The sequence below is a fragment of the Nicotiana tabacum genome, chromosome 19, assembly GCF_000715075.1.
Source record: "Nicotiana tabacum cultivar K326 chromosome 19, ASM71507v2, whole genome shotgun sequence".
NCBI classification, from domain to species: Eukaryota; Viridiplantae; Streptophyta; class Magnoliopsida; order Solanales; family Solanaceae; genus Nicotiana; species Nicotiana tabacum.
This window is the reverse complement of record NC_134098.1, coordinates 35078175-35094252: the sequence shown is the minus strand read 5'-3', so window position 1 is coordinate 35094252 and position 16078 is coordinate 35078175. Positions and strand designations below refer to the sequence as shown.

At 37.9% G+C, this 16078-nt stretch overlaps 1 pseudogene; it reads left to right on the top strand.

Moving 5' to 3' along the window:
- Positions 1–14318: 14318 nt before the first annotated feature.
- Positions 14319–15824, top strand: LOC107829784 (F-box protein CPR1-like; annotated as a pseudogene).
- Positions 15825–16078: the final 254 nt, after the last annotated feature.

Sequence of the window (16078 nt, the reverse complement as noted above, 5' to 3'; positions counted from 1 at the left end):
TTTAGAGTTGAAGAAAGTGAACGGGTTATTCTCAATATTTTCTCTATGAGGATGCTATGTGAATTGTTAATAAAGGTAAAGTATGTGTAGTCACATTAGGCCTTATGAAATCTCGAAGGAAATAGGCCAAACTATGAATATGATGTTTCCCTCTTATTCTCCATGTACCTGATGTTTCATGTGTCTATCTCTAAGAAGGTGAAGTTAATGGGTAATTGGATTATGAGGAGCAACTATTTGCTATCCTTGTTAGGAAAGTCCGGGAGTTGAGATTGCCTCCGTTAATGTGTTATGGCGAAGTCGGTAAGTCGAGGAGGCCACCTTGAGGGCCAAAAGTGTTAAGGAAATCAAATGTTCTCACTTTAGTGTATAGTCAAATGATTGTGATTTGAAAGGTACTTTCTATGTGTGATAATTTAAATATGTACAGCTCATGTCCAAATATCACTCGTGATTGTATAATGCCTGTAATGATGAGATTTGTGATGTTGATAAATATGGTGATGCTTTGTCAAGTTGTGGATGTGTTGATAGGTTGATTTTGGTGATTATCTGACAGGTGGATAGGCCCAGTTACAGGGGAAACTCTGCCGAAAGTTTTAAGAGTTTGTAAAGATAGCCAAATTTTAATGGCCATAAGTAAGTTGAGATTTGGAAAGGAAGTATAAGACCCATGTAGTCATAAGCGCCTATGTATAATGGCCGAAGGTAAAAGGATGGTAACTCTAGTATTAGAAGTGACTTGTAAAACATTCGAGGACGAATGTTCTTCAGTGGGGGAGAATGTAACACCCCGAAAAATTTTGATGTACTTGAGCGCTAGTATGAAAGTTGATGTGTGCTCATTATATTATTTTGTGTGCAGACAAGGACTATAAATATAATAGATATCAATTGGAGGATGCGACTAAGTTCGTATGATATTTTAGGACTTGTTGGTATATTTGGTTAAGGTCCCGAGGGGCTCGGGATGATTTCAGATGGTTAATAAGAAGTTTCGTAGTTGGAAATTTCATAACACTAAAGTTTCCAGTGAGTTCGCATATGACCTAAATTCCATTGAGCATAACTCTCATTATACGAAGTGTTATATAGTTTATTACCTATCAAATTAAAGATCTTTGAGTCTAGTTTCTAACGCTTCAAACCGTTCGTCATTTGGACACTCCTACAAGATGTTATGACAAAATTACCAAAGACTGGAAGAAGGTGATTTATCGATCCAAAAAGTGATTATGCGATCGCAAAAGTGGTTATACCACTGCAAAACTGGCCGCATAATGGACCAGTGTAGCCCAGTTTTGGGAACCAGTTTTGCGGTCAATTGTGCGACCCGCATACCCATTTTGCGGTCCATTATGCGACCGCAGACCTAATTTCGGAGGGATAATTTTCCTATTTTCATAATCTGACCCCATTTTGATAAATAGCCTTTGGGGCTTATTTTGGGGTATGTTTCTAAGGTTGTTAGTGAGAGGTAAGAGCATTTTAGAGAGAGAAGGAGGAAACCTAACATTCTAATCATTCAATCTTGCACCAATCTTCAAGAATCAAGGAAGCCAATCATAAGATCTTCATCCAAGAGGTAAGATTCGAACCCCTAGTCATCAATTTCGAGTTTGGGGTAAAAGATGGGTGATTGGGAGTATGATTCTTGGGTGTAAGAGTATTATTTATACATACCTGTACTAATAAGGTTTGTGGAAAAATTATTGAGCTCAAATAAGTAAAGATTGGGTTGTGGATTGAAGGAAATCTTGTAGAAGAACCTTGTAGTTAAATTTGCACACCTAGTGTTTGATAAAATGCTCAAATGAGCTGAGACCATGAATATCTTCCTAATTATGGTTCAATTTTGTTATGTCTCAAAATATATTGTGATTGCTAGAATTAAATGAGCGTTGTAGTAATTTAAGGAAAGCTCAAAGCGAGGTATGTTGGCTATACTACTCTCTTAGAATTGAATTCCATGATGTTCCGGTAAGTTTCAAGTATGGTTGGTTCAAGCTCCTTATTCGCATGTTTTGAGTTGTGCCCAATACATTCGATTGTCCTGAATAAAAAAGTGTCGAGAATTATGTATTCCAAAACATGTTACGAATGTTCCTATCACATTGTGTTATCCTTTGGGAATGTGTTTAAGAATAATATGTGTATTAAAATTCTATGTCTTTGAGTCATGTTTCAAATGAAGGTTATTATGCCAAATTGTGTGAGTAAATCCCAGTATGCTTAAGACTCTTAATTGCTCATATGTGTACCTAAAGTCTTGATTGGAAATGTCTTATTGTTGATAATCTATAAAGATGGTTGGAAGTGAAATAAGTGAATTGGGGATATAATGTGTGGCCAACGTGCCAAGAGTGAAAGTTATACTTGTGGCCAATGGTGCCAATGAAATGAAATGATGTGAGAATAGTTATGAAATGAGCCTTGATTCAACTATTCCGAATTGACTTCGAAAATAGAATTGCCTAAAAGATTATGAACTCAAGTCATGCCCATATGTGGTTGTTTTAACAAGTGTTATGCTTTGTGAGTATTTTCAATGTGTTTTGCGTTCTTACATATTCGTGAGTGGAAATAGTGTATTGCCTTTCTTGGGGAAAAGTTTTTCAAGAATAAATGGTGTGTTACTTGTTGATGATTTTAACTTGCGCATCAATTGCCAATTATTTTACTTCATCTCTCGAAACGAAATCTATAGTGCTTAAATTGTTCATTTCTAATGAACTTAAAGTTGCCATTTCCATAATATTATATATATTGATATTTATGTTTATGATACACGAGAGGGAACAAATGAAAGTGTGGAATATCAAATACGGCAATCGTTCCTTGAATAAAGAATCTTATGAATGGGCAAAAGAGCCAAGTGAATATTGTTGTTGTTATTAGTTTAAAATACTAGTGTAGATTCATACAATGTGAAAGATGATGAGGTAGATACATTTGTACCTCTTTGTGTTCAAAAGAAAAAATAATCTTTTTGGGAGTATCGATAGTCACCGAGGAAGGGTAGGTTAAAATAACCTAACCCCGAAACTACACGTGCTGGTGTAGGAGTGGATTGTGATCATTCCCCTTATTTGGGATGAGATTGATGTGATAAAATTATTCCCCTTAACTGGGATGAGATTGATTGATATAAAAGGATGATGTCTATCCACGCGGCATTGTGGTGAAACGGACTAGCCAATCGGGTCGTGATCGGATGCCATGCCGCACACATTTTGGTGATTGTGCTGGAAATCATAATTGAAATTGTGATTGTGGTTGATGTCTCTAATGAGATGGCCTAGCCAATCGGGTCATGATCGGACTCTGTGCTAAAAGTACGGTGGTATTGGTATTGATAGTGATTGTGGTTGATGTCTCTAATGAGATGGCCTAGCTGATCGGGTCATGATCGGACTCCGTGCTAAAAGTACGGTGGTATTGGTATTGTGAATACTGGTATTGTAAAAGTTGATATTGTGAACAGTGATATATCGGTGCTAAACATCTCCCACCAAAAATTATATTATCATCATATTTTGATTATTACTTCATAGTGTTATCTTCGTATTTTGGAAATTATTATGTTTTAACTTGGCATTTGAATATCATTGATTGTTGATTGTTGTTTCCATAGTTTTCCCTTTCTTACATTGGAATCCTATTTTGAAAGAGGACAGTTAGCTTTACATGCTAGTACTATTCCATATGTACTAACGTCCCTTTTGCCGGGGGAGCTACATCCTCAATGGATGCAGGTAATTCAGCACTGTGCAGCTTTGGTCCTTGTTAACAGTTACTCCCTATTTAGCAGGTTTTGGTGAGCCCTACTCTATTTCGGGCCCGATGTCACTTGATGTTACACTTTGTGTCTTGAGGTATAGCCGGGGCCTTGTTGCCGGCACTTCCATACTATTCTTTTTTCATACTTATAGGCTCCGTAGACAGGTTGTGGGTGGTGTATGATGTTGGGAATTGAAATAGAAATGTTACTATTTGGCAAATATGTATTTCATTATATCTATAAATTTGTAATACTTTGGAAATTATGAATGAAGTTGCTAATGGAACAAAATGGGAGTAGTTAATGAAATCTTTTCAATGTTTGATTAATGGAGTAAATGTCCTCTTTATTCATGGATGAGTTGAGTAGAAGAAAATATAACAAGCTTGCTCGGCCAGGTTTACTCGGTTGAGCGCCGATCACACTCCCCAAGTTTTGGGGCGTGACACCCCAGATGGCTGTGGAATAGGGTAAGATTGTGTAATCATGGTTTCATACTTATATGAAAGTTTGGAAGTGAATTGGGGTCTATATAATAGCATGGTATCGAAGGAGGGTAAGATGGAAAACAAGAAATATAGGAAGGATGCATCTAGGGGCTCATCTGAACTCGTGCGGCAAAGAATCATGATGGTCTCCGGGAATGAATCATGACCGAGGCTCACATTTCTAGGTTTTCCGTTCACCCAGACTCTACAAAGATGTATCATGATCTTAAGGAGGTCTACTGGTGGAATGATATGAAGAGGAATGTAGCGGACTTTGTGGCAAGATGTCCAAATTGTCAGCAAGTGAAGGCCGAACATCAAAGGCCCTGTGGGTTGGCACATAACATAGAAATCCCGATGTTGAAATGGGAGATGATCAATATGGACTTTGTGGTTGGACTACCTCGATCTCCTTGCAAGTTTGACTTGATTTGGGTAATTGTGGATCGACTCACGAAATATGCACACTTCTTACCTGTTAAGGCCACCGACACGGCAGAACAATATGCTCAGTTGTATATCAAGGAAATAGTTAGGTTGCGTGGCACTCTAGTTTTTATTATCTCAAATCGAGGGGCACAGTTCACGTCTAAATTTTGGAATCTTAGTAAAGCCTTCCATCCACAAATCGACGGGCAGGCAGAACAGACTATTCAGACGCTTGATGATATGTTGCGCACTTTTGTTTTTGACCTCAAGGGTAGTTGGGATGATCATTTGCCACTCATAGAATTTTCCTACAACAATATTTATCATGCTAGAATTCAGATAGCACTGTACGAGGCTTTATATGGTAGGAGATGTAGATCTCCCATTGGATGGTTCGAGATTGGGGAAGTAGAGTTGATAGGGCCAGACCTCGTGCATCAGGCTATGTAGAAGGTTAAGATCATTTTGGAACAGTTAAAAACTGCTCAGAGCCATCAGAAGTCTTATTCAGATGCGCATCGCAGGGATTTGGAGTTCAGAGAGGATGATTGGGTACTTGAAGGTTTCCCCCATGAAAGGTATAATGTGGTTTGGTAAGAAAGGGAAATTTAGTTTGAGGTATGTTGGACCGTACACAATCATTCAGAGTGTTGGTTAGGTGGCTTACAGGCTTGAGCTACCTCCAGAAATATCCTTAGTGCATCCGGTGTTTCTTGTGTCTATGTTGAAGAAGGTAGTTGGAGACTCGACACTCATTGTTCCGGCTGAGGCTATTGAGGTTTATGAGGAATTGACTTATGAAGAGATTCCATTTGACATTCTTTATATGCAAGTTCGAAAGCTGAGAAATGAAGAAATCGCCTCCGTGAAAGTGCTATGGAGAAATCAGCAAGTTGAAGAGGCCACCTGGGAGGCCGAGGAAGCGATGAAGAAGAAGTACCCTCATTTGTTTGAATAACTATGTAATTAAGTAGTTTTGTTCTATGAAAATGTTGAGAGCTTACCTTTTATAAATTATGTATCACTTGTACAGTTGCTGTTAAGGGTGTTCCCTTTTGGTAATATATTTCTTATGTGGCCATGGTTGGTGTTGTTTTCATGTTATGTTGTGGTGTTGGATTATGTATATATTGTTAGGATTGGTTTCTAGGATGCTCTGTCTGGTGGATAGACCCAGTTATAGGGGGGGACTCTAGCAAAAGTTTTGAAAATTTTGGGAGTTAGTCAAAATTTGGGGGATTGAGATGTGTGAAAGAAAAGATGAGTTATGTTGGGTGTTTTTGGCGGACTCTACTCCCTATTCGAGGACGAATTATCCTAAGCGTGGGATAATCTAATGCCCCGTAAAAAACAATTCCTAACGATTTAAGATTCTATAGTGCGCCAACAGTTTTTGGGAATAACGTTTTCTAGTATTAAAGGAGATCTATGGGACAAAACCACATCATTATGAAATTAAAATATATGTTTAAGGTGTGCTGGAACATATTAAAGAAGTTTGTGAGTGGGAAGAATTTGTTTGGAATAAGTTGGATACATTAAGTGGAAATGATGTCTCAATTTGCACAACACCCTACTTTAAGCGGGAATTACTGTTATAGCAAAAAGATATTTTCCATGAATTTCTGCCCTAAAGCATAGCTCTTCGAGTGTTGTTTCAAACGCATCAAACCATTTGTCATCTGAATATTTCTACAAGAATTTATGATCAAATTACTAAAACGAAACATGTGGAACAAAGAAAGTTTTGCTAAGGGTTTAAGGCCTTAAATCGCGCCTCGAGATCTCCACTTTTCTCTTGTGTACCCTATATGGTTATGGATTAGGGTAACATCGTGTAATCATGGTTTCATACTGTTATGAAAGTTTGGAAGTGAATTGGGCTCTACATATTAGCAAGGTATCGAAGGAGGGTAAATTGAAAAACAAAAAATATAGGAAGGATGCATCTAGGGGGCTCGTCTGAACTCGTGCGCCGCACGGGTTTGAACGAGCAAAGACCCCCATCCATTTCAACAAAACAGCGAAGTATTGCCCCGGCACGTGAACTTGAACGAGAGCTCGTCCATGTCCGCGCGATGCACGAGGATGGACAAGCTAGGCCTGAATCCTTTATAAGTTGCATTCTAGTAGCTCACTTCCCCCACTCCCCTTGGCCAATTCTTGGAGCTCCTATCCACTCTCGCAAGACCCCCAACTCCTACCATAATCAAGGTGAGTAATCCCTACTACTTTGGTGTTTTATTCCATCAATACCACCCTAAAACTAACCAAATCCACCATGGAATCATGTGAGGACTTTGCAAGATTCACCCCCAAAGGTAATTCCATCTCCTTGGACTTGCATACATGACTTAATAATGAATATATAAGTAGCAATTTAGAGCTAGAACTTATTGCATGGTGATTGGAAGCCATAGTTTCACCAATTGGAATTTTTAGAATTTGTAGATAATGAATAGTGATTTGTTTGATGAATTGGTTGGTTAGGGATGTGTGATAAGACATGAATACGTTGTTGGAGGTCCTAAACTATCAAAGGCTGGTTGCAATGTGAATTGGTGGGGGCAAAGAGTAGGTATTGGATAAAGAAATATCATCAATAAAGGTTGTTAAGGAATGTGCACACTCAATGTCTGATAAAATGCCTAAGTGAGCCGAATGGTATGAACCCCTTCCTAATGATGGTCCAATTTGACCATGTTTCTATAGATTGACGCTGCCAAGGGTAGTGGAACACTGTAGAAACTCTAACAAAAGCTCAAGCGAGGTGTGTTGGCAACACTTCGCTCTTAGAATTGAATCCCCCGATGTTTGCGTAAGTCCCAAGTATGATGGGTCAATTTCTTATTTATCATGTTCCGAGATATTAATTCTAAACTTGACTATTCCGAATGAACCTTATGTTGAAAGATATATATATGTTCAAAATGCGTTCTGGATGGTTTTATCATATTATGTTATCCTTCGAGAACGTGTTCAAAGTATGAGTTGTGTATCAAAATGTTATAACTTCAAGTCGTGTTTCAAATGAAAGCTATTATGCTACATTGTGTAAGAAATCTCAATCTGCCTAAGACTCCTATTTGTTCACATGTGTACTTAAAGTCTCGAATAGAAATTCCTTATTGTTGATGATCCATGATGATGTTTGACAGTGAAAGTGGTGACCATGAAATATTAAATACGGCAAACGTGCCAAGAATGATATTACATTTGTGGCCTGTAAGGCCCCGTGAAATGTTTTTTCCTAAAAATCGGGGTTCCGTGATGCCGGGGCAGGTGTAGAGGTTAATAATAGTAGAAATACTTCACGGCGAGCAAGCTTGCCGCGGTTCGGAGTTTTTGGATTGAACAGTGCGCTGGAGAGTTGAAGGAAAATATTTGGAAGGAATAGGCATTTCTGCGGCCATTCTGCGGCCGCATAATCACTCTACGAGCCGCAGAATGGTCGCAGAGTGAGTTAGTTTTCTGGGTCATTTTCGCAGTCCATTATGCGACCGCATAACCGTTACGCGGGCTGCACTCTTGTCGCACAATCAGTCTTGATGTTTTGCTGAGGGAGGTTCTGCGGCGCATTATGCAACCGCAGAATAGGTCTGCAGGCCACATAGTGACCGCAGACCCAGTCATTTTCTTTCCAGTTTTGGCACCCAATTTGTGCGGCCGGTATGCTGATCGCATATCCATTCTGCGGTCCCATATGCGACAGCATATCCTGTTCCGGGTCTTCATTTTGGGGGTTTTTAAAACCCGACCCTTCTTCGATTAAAACATATACCATAGTGCATTTTGAGCACATTTCTGATATTTTTAGAGTGAAAGAGAGTTCTTAGAGTTGGGGGAGTAACCTTCAACTTATTATCCACCAATTCTTGCTCAATCATTGAGGATGAACAAAGGAAGTCTTCATCCTAAAACTAAGAATCTACGTCGTAGCTCTTAATTTCGACAATCTTCAAAAAGGAGAGTTATTAGCAAGACAATTATTGGGTGCGGGAGTTGTTATCTTGCATGCATGGTTGTGAGCAAAAAATGGTAGGGAATGGGTTGGGGAATGATGGAATACTCCATAAAAGGGCCTTGAAACCTTAATGCACACCTAGTGTTTGATAAAATGTTCAAATGAGTTAGAACCATGATCATCCTCCTAATTTTTGGTTCAATTTGTTATATTTCTAAAATACATTGAAGTTGCTAAGAATTCCGGAATATTTTAGAGTTTAAGGATGCTAAATTGAGGTATGTTGGCTAAACTCTTCTTTAAGAATTGGAACCTAATATCCTTGTAAGTTCCAAGATATTTATTGCAAGTTAAGCATTCCGAATAAGTTTTGTGACAAAGATATATGTTTAATTTGTGTTTCAAATGCTCTCATGATATTATATTATAAATTGAGGATGTGTTTCAAACTATGGATTGTGTATCTACGCGTTATGATTCCAAGTCGTGATTTATGTGGAAAACTATTTTTGCCAAATTGTGTAGAGATCGTGATTGGGGTTACACCTCCACCCGCATATATTGGGTGAGGCGGCAGGGCCACTTTGTGTATGATTTTGGTATTGTTGTTGTACCACCACCCACATATATATATTGGGATGAGGCGGCACATCCGCTTTGTGTAGGCATGGCCACTTTGTGATGGTATTGGTATCGTCGATGCATTTCTACCCGCATATATTGTGGTGAGGCGGCGGGGCCGCTTTGTGTGAAAATGGATATTGTGTTTACACCTCCACCCGCATACATTGGGGTGATGCGGCAGGGCCGTTTGAGTAGCGTTTTGGTATTGTGTTTATACCTCTACCCGCATACATTGGGGTGAGGCGGCGGGGCCGCTTTGTGTGGTTACAGAGGATCTTATCTTGAATTCTATTAGTGTTAATGATAGCTCTTGATAAGCTTGCTTTGGTTTAAATGTCTATCTATGATATTTTATTGTCGCCTTGATCCATCATATTCATACTGTATTTTCGAGTTCTTAAATTGGCGTTTGGTTTTCATACTACTACTAGTCGACATGTACTAACGTCCCTTTTGCCGGGGGCGTTGCATCTTTAGTGGATGCTGGTGGTTCCACAGCGGAGGATACTAACGAGTGATAGCAGTGCTCATTCTTCCCAGCTGACTCGGTGAGCCCCATCTCATTCCGGGATTGTGCATCTTTTGTTACTTATGTGTTTTGAGGTATAGCCGGAGCCTTGTTGCCGGCACTATCATTGTACTCTTTGGTATTTTAGAGGATCCGTAGACTAAGTGTGGCTTGTGTATGTGTGTTGGGAATGTTAAACAAGTTGTGTTGTTATTAAATAACTTGTTCAACTTTGAACCATGAAGGGGTGTGTGTGTATGTGTTTTGAGACTTATTAGTGGAGTAACTAATGGTAATGAATTGGAATTGCAGACAAGATCACTTTATTGTTTGAATAACACAAACATATATTCTCTTTATTCATGAATGAGTTAGGTATAAGAAAATCTAATAGGATTGCTCGACCGGGTTCACTCGGTTGAGCGCCGGTTGCGCTCCTCGATTTTGGGGCGTGACATGGCCACTAGTGCCATGAAACAAAGATACGTGTAAGAGATATTGAAATGAGCTGAAAGTCCTTTATATAATAAACATTTAGGAGTATCGTTAGTCACCGAGGAAGAGTAGGTTGAAATGACCTAACCCCGAAACTACACGTGTCGGTGTAGGAGTATATTATGATTATTCCCGTTATTTGGGATGAGATTGATGTGATGAGATTATTCCCCTTAAATGGGATGAGTTGATTGCTAGCAAAGGGTAATGTCGATCCATACGACATTATAGTGAGACGTCCTAGCCGATCGGGTCAAGATCGGATGCCATGTTGCACACATGGTGGTGATTGTGATTGAGATAATGATTGAGCTTTTGATAGTGATTGCGATTGTGGTTGATGTCTTTGGGTAAGACGGCCTAGCCGATCGGGACGTGATCGAACTCCGTGCTAAAATTACGGTGGAATATCAGTGCTAAAGATCTCCCAACCTAAAATATGGAAATTTACTTTAAAAATCGTCTTGCTCCTAAATTGATGTTTTGGTATTGTTTGAGGCACCCATTGATTCTATGATAGTTCCCCCATGTTTTATTACTCGTTTTATTGAGAGGGTGTTTAGCCATTCATACTAGTACTATTGCATTTATACTAACGTTCCTTTTGCCAGGGGCGCTACAACTTTAATGGATGTAGGTGGTTCCACAGCAGGCGGCTTTGATCAGTGATAGCGGTACACCCTCTTCCCATCTTACTTGGTGAGCCCCACTTCATTTCAGGGTCCTGTATCTTTTGTTCCTTGTGTATTATGTTTGAGGTATAGCCAGTACCTTGTTGCCGGAACTATCATAGTACTCTTTTGTATCTATTAGAGGCTCTGTAGACTTAGTGTGGGTTGTATATTGGTGCTGGGAAAGTCAAACTAGTAATGTTGTATTCGAATCACTTGTTCCACTTTAAACTAGTAATTTTGATATTTAAAATGAAGTAACTAATGGTAATGAACTAGTGTTGTCCTCCTTATTGTCTAATGAATGAAATAGATATTCTCTTTATTCATGGGTGAGTCTGGGTAGAAAGTATTGTACAGACTTGCTTGACTGGGGTATCCCGGTTGAGCGCCGGTCACACTCTCCGAGGTCGGGGCATGACATTTTGGAGGCGATTTTCACGTCTTTGATCGAGGTAAGTGTTTTGACTCAGATTTATTAATTAATCATGAATCTATCTTAGTTTTGTCATTTACTTAGTGTATTAAAGTGAAGAAAATGGGGAATTTTTGTAAAACATTCTAAAGAGAAAATTGGGGATTTGAAGGTCGATTTGAGGTCGGAATTGGATAATTTTGGTATGGTTGGACACTTTTGAATAGGTGTTCGGATTTTTTAAGTTTGTTCGGATTATGAGCTGTGAGCCCGAGGTTGACATTTTGAGTTAACTTTTTGATTTTCATTAAAGATTGCAACTTTATTATCTGGAATATTTTCCTATGGCATGTATTTATGGTATTATGTTATTTTTGCTAGATTTGAAACGCCCGAAGTTGGATATTCGCGGAAAAGGCTTACTAGTAGATTGAGTTAGCTTGTTTAAGGTAAGTATTTTGCCTAACTTTGCGTGGGGGAACTACCCCTTAGGATTTGGAGTTGTTTGTGTTATTTGTGTTATATGAGAGTCGTACGCAAGGTGACGAGTGGGTAAACGGTCTATATGCGGTATTTGACCGGTTTAAGCTATTTAGACTCTTTCCATACCTTTAATTGAATTTTCATAAGATGTTATATGCTTTATTGTTAATCTACCCTTACATGTGTTAATCTACCCTCATATGCTTTATTTGACATTGTTAACACTTGTTCCACATCTTAATTGTTTTTTTGCTCTTATATGCTTTAGTTGAAGTTATTGCCTTCCTTATTGTCTTGTTACTTCTTTAATTGTTGAATTACTTACTTAATGTTGTTATTTCATGGAATATCTTCTTGTTTAGTTATTGGTGTTGAAGTTGTAAAAGTATTTATCACTTTGAGGAGAAGTTGTTAATTGTTGAGATATTGTTCTTGTTGAGCTATTCACTATAATTTTTTTATTGTTGAGACTCTTGTATACATTGTGGTTGAGCCATGAGCTATTTGTTGTGAAAACATTGGCATTGTTGATTTTTTGGCAAGTTGTGGCATATGAGAACTTATGGTGCGAGATGTGATTATGTTGTGATATTGATGAGTATGCGGCGATATAAGGATAAGGGTTATTATGCATGCAGCGGCATAAGGTGGGATCTATCTGCATGTTCCTAGTAAGAAAATTACTTGAAGCCATGCGACGACATAAGGTGGGATAATGTGTGTGTATCTATTTCGGGAAAAATATTTTTAACACTATCTAAATGTAAGGCTCACGCGGCGATATAAGGAAAGCTTGTGATTGTGATTGTGAAATGAGATTATGAGGTGGTACCTCGGTTGTGATTCTTGTTGTTACCTCTCATTTACCTCATATGTATTTGTCCGCATTGTTTTCTTGATGTTCTTATTATATGTTCCTTCCTTGTTGCCTTTATTGCTTTAAATTCAGTTGTACCTTACCTTGTTGTATTGCTTTACTACCACTAATTCCTCGTTTTCATTATTAGACTATACTATACTTGTTCAGTTTCTTTTCTTATCCTAGTAGGTGTCTTGACCTGGCCTCGTCACTATTCTACCGAGGTTAGGCTTGATACTCAGTGGGTACCGTTGTGGTGTACTCATACTATGCTTCTACACACTTTTGTGTAGATCCAGGTAACTCGACCCGGGCTATGAATCAGTGAGTGGATCATACAGTTCGGAGACTTCAAGGTATACTTGTCCTGCGTCATCAGGCCTTAGAGTCACCTTCAGCCTTTATTTTACTTTTATCTAGATAGTGTTGTACTAAGGATTTTATAGTGTACTCGTATAGAGCTTATGGCTCAATTCCACCGGTTTTGGGAGTTTTGTTATAGATGTTATGTTTCTCATTTATTATGAGTTTATCGAATTATCTTATTTTCTTGACTATTAAATTCCGTTAAGTATTCATGAATGTAAGGCTTACCTAGTCTTGGAGACTAGATTCCATCACGACATCCAAAAATGAAAAAACAGGGTCGTGACAACGTGCGTCATTTCAAGTGTCAATAACTGTTCACGAATTTACTCGTTAAGAAAAGGATTGTTATCTACTTTCCGGTAACACAAAGTTTTGTCACCAGAAAGCAAGGGGACTATCTGTATGGGGTAAAATTAATTAGCGACAGTTGGACAAATGACGAGATGACACGTATAACTGAAGATAAGTAAGATGTGAGTAAGTAAGTAGTTGGCACCAGATATAAGCATGTGATCGGTGTTGTGTAAATTTCGAGGGCATGGGAACTGATAATAAAGATTTGAAGGGAAGACATCAGACAACATTTAATGAGCAGTCGTTATAAAGAATCTTTGTACTAATAGCCAACCGTTATGCAGCAATTAATAGCAATTTTATTCTCATTCAAGAGGAGCTTGATTTGGGGATGTTATTTCCCTAAATAGAGTTATATATAGGAGAATTAATATCCATTGTAAGACACGAAAAATCATCTGTATTCAAAGGCTATATTCTGCTCTTATATTATAAAATTATTTGATTTCTTTTGTTCTTAATATTGTTCATATTACTGCTTCCGGAGATGCTGATCATACAATCAGGCTTGTATTTCTTTAATTTATTTATATATTCTTAACTTCATTCTTATTTATTTCATATTTTTGATCAAGTTAATTTACGTGTCTATAAATCACGTTACAAATTCAATTGTACTGTTTTATGGTTAAACAATGTGCAACGCATGTGACGAGAAACTAGTAATAATAAAATGACGTAATGATACTAATGGTTGTCAAAATTTATGGGAGTTGAGATTTTTCTCACCTATGCTAGTGAGTGTTTTTCTAAAATTTATGTCATAGTTATGGTTAGAATATTGGTTAAGTTAATTTAATATAAGCCTCTAAATTTAAAACAATATAGGTGTCAATCATCTACTATGTACTTGAGAATGGAGAGCATAGATAATGGAGAGGAACCTGATCCCTTCGGAACCACAAAACACCGGATGCTTAGTTCGTTAAGGATCTCAACCTGCGAGGAATAAGCTTTGAAAAACGATTTAAATGAGAGGTAATTCCAGCGCAATAAGGTGCTAAAGCTGTTACTTTATGTAGAGACATGATTGATTCTTCAAAGTGAAACTAAAATTATATCGTAAAGAATACATGATGGAGGATGGCATTATGAAGAAATATCCTGACGATGTGGTCATTTATATACTTTTGATGTTTCCTTTGAAATTTCTTCTGCGATTCAAATGCGTTTCCAAAACTTGTTACACTCTCGTACAATCTTCCACTTTCATCAATCTTCATCTGAACCACAACACAACTTCGAAAGATGACTACATTCTGTTCAAGCGATCTTTTAAAGAAGATATTGAAAGATATAAAGCTATCTTTTCTTTTCTTTCTAGTGATGGTGATGATCATCTCTACTCCGTTTATCCAGATGTAGATGTGCCTTATATAACAAAGCCTTATAGTATTGACAATGATCAACTCATCGGTCCCACCCATGGCTTGATTGTTATGATGGATCCAATTACCACCATTTTGTTCAATCCATCTACTAGAAATTATAGACTGCTCCCGCCTAGCCCTTTTGTTGTTCCCAAGGCATTCTATCGATCCATTGAAAGTGGTGGTTTTGGTTTCGATTCCGTTGTTAATGATTTCAAAGTTTTTAGAATTTCTGAAGTTTACACAGAAGACCGTTTCGGGTACCCTGTAAAGGGAGATAAGAAAATTGAGGTTTATGAATTGGGTATTGATATTTGGAGAGAATTGGATCATGTTGATCAAGAGTTGCCGACATTATTTTGGTTGACTTCTTCGATGTTCTAAAGGGGAACTTACCATTGGATTACAACCCATTGGATTGCAACTTTAGATGAAGGTGAACTGGTAATTCTTTATTTTGACATGAGCACCGAAATTTTTCGCAATATGAAAACGCCTGACAGTCGTAATTTTTCAAATGGAACACTTCATAGCCTCCTCCTCTTGAAGGAGTCTATAAGTTTGTTATGTTACTCCTGTCTGGGGCCCACGATCGATCCAACAAAAGATTTGATGGAAATTTGGATAATGATAGATTATAATGTTCATGAGTCTTGGATTAAGATATACACAATTAGTGGTCTTCCTACTGAATCCCCATTAGCAGTGTGGAAAGATTATTTGTTGCTTTTTCAAAGCAAAAGTGGATATTTGATGTCATATGATCTTAACTCCGATGAAATCAGGGAATTGAATGTACACGGTTGCCTGCAAAGTATGAGAGTTATAATCTACAAGGAAAGCTTGACTTCAATTCCAAGAGGAAGACAAAGTAGTACACAAGTTCAAAACTTTTAGAGAAAGGTATAATTCTTTCAATTTCATTTAACTTGATAAATCAAAAGATAATATTCAACAACTTTTTCATCGTGAATATCTTAGTACTCATTTTTGGTATGTATGTTCCTCCGCGAGTTACTATATTCATGGCAAATGCACACGTGTTTGAAATACTGTGTCATTTTGTTGAGTTCATTTTATTTTGCACCCTTAGGATATGCATCGGTTTTTAATTTACACCGTATCCACTATTTTTAAACAATTTGCCACCTAATGTATTCCCTTACAAAATATAAAACACAGCTCATCTATGAAAAGGCAAGATAGGAATTGTTTACTCGTAAAACGGTACAGTTGAATTTATAACGTGGTTTATAAATACGTGAATT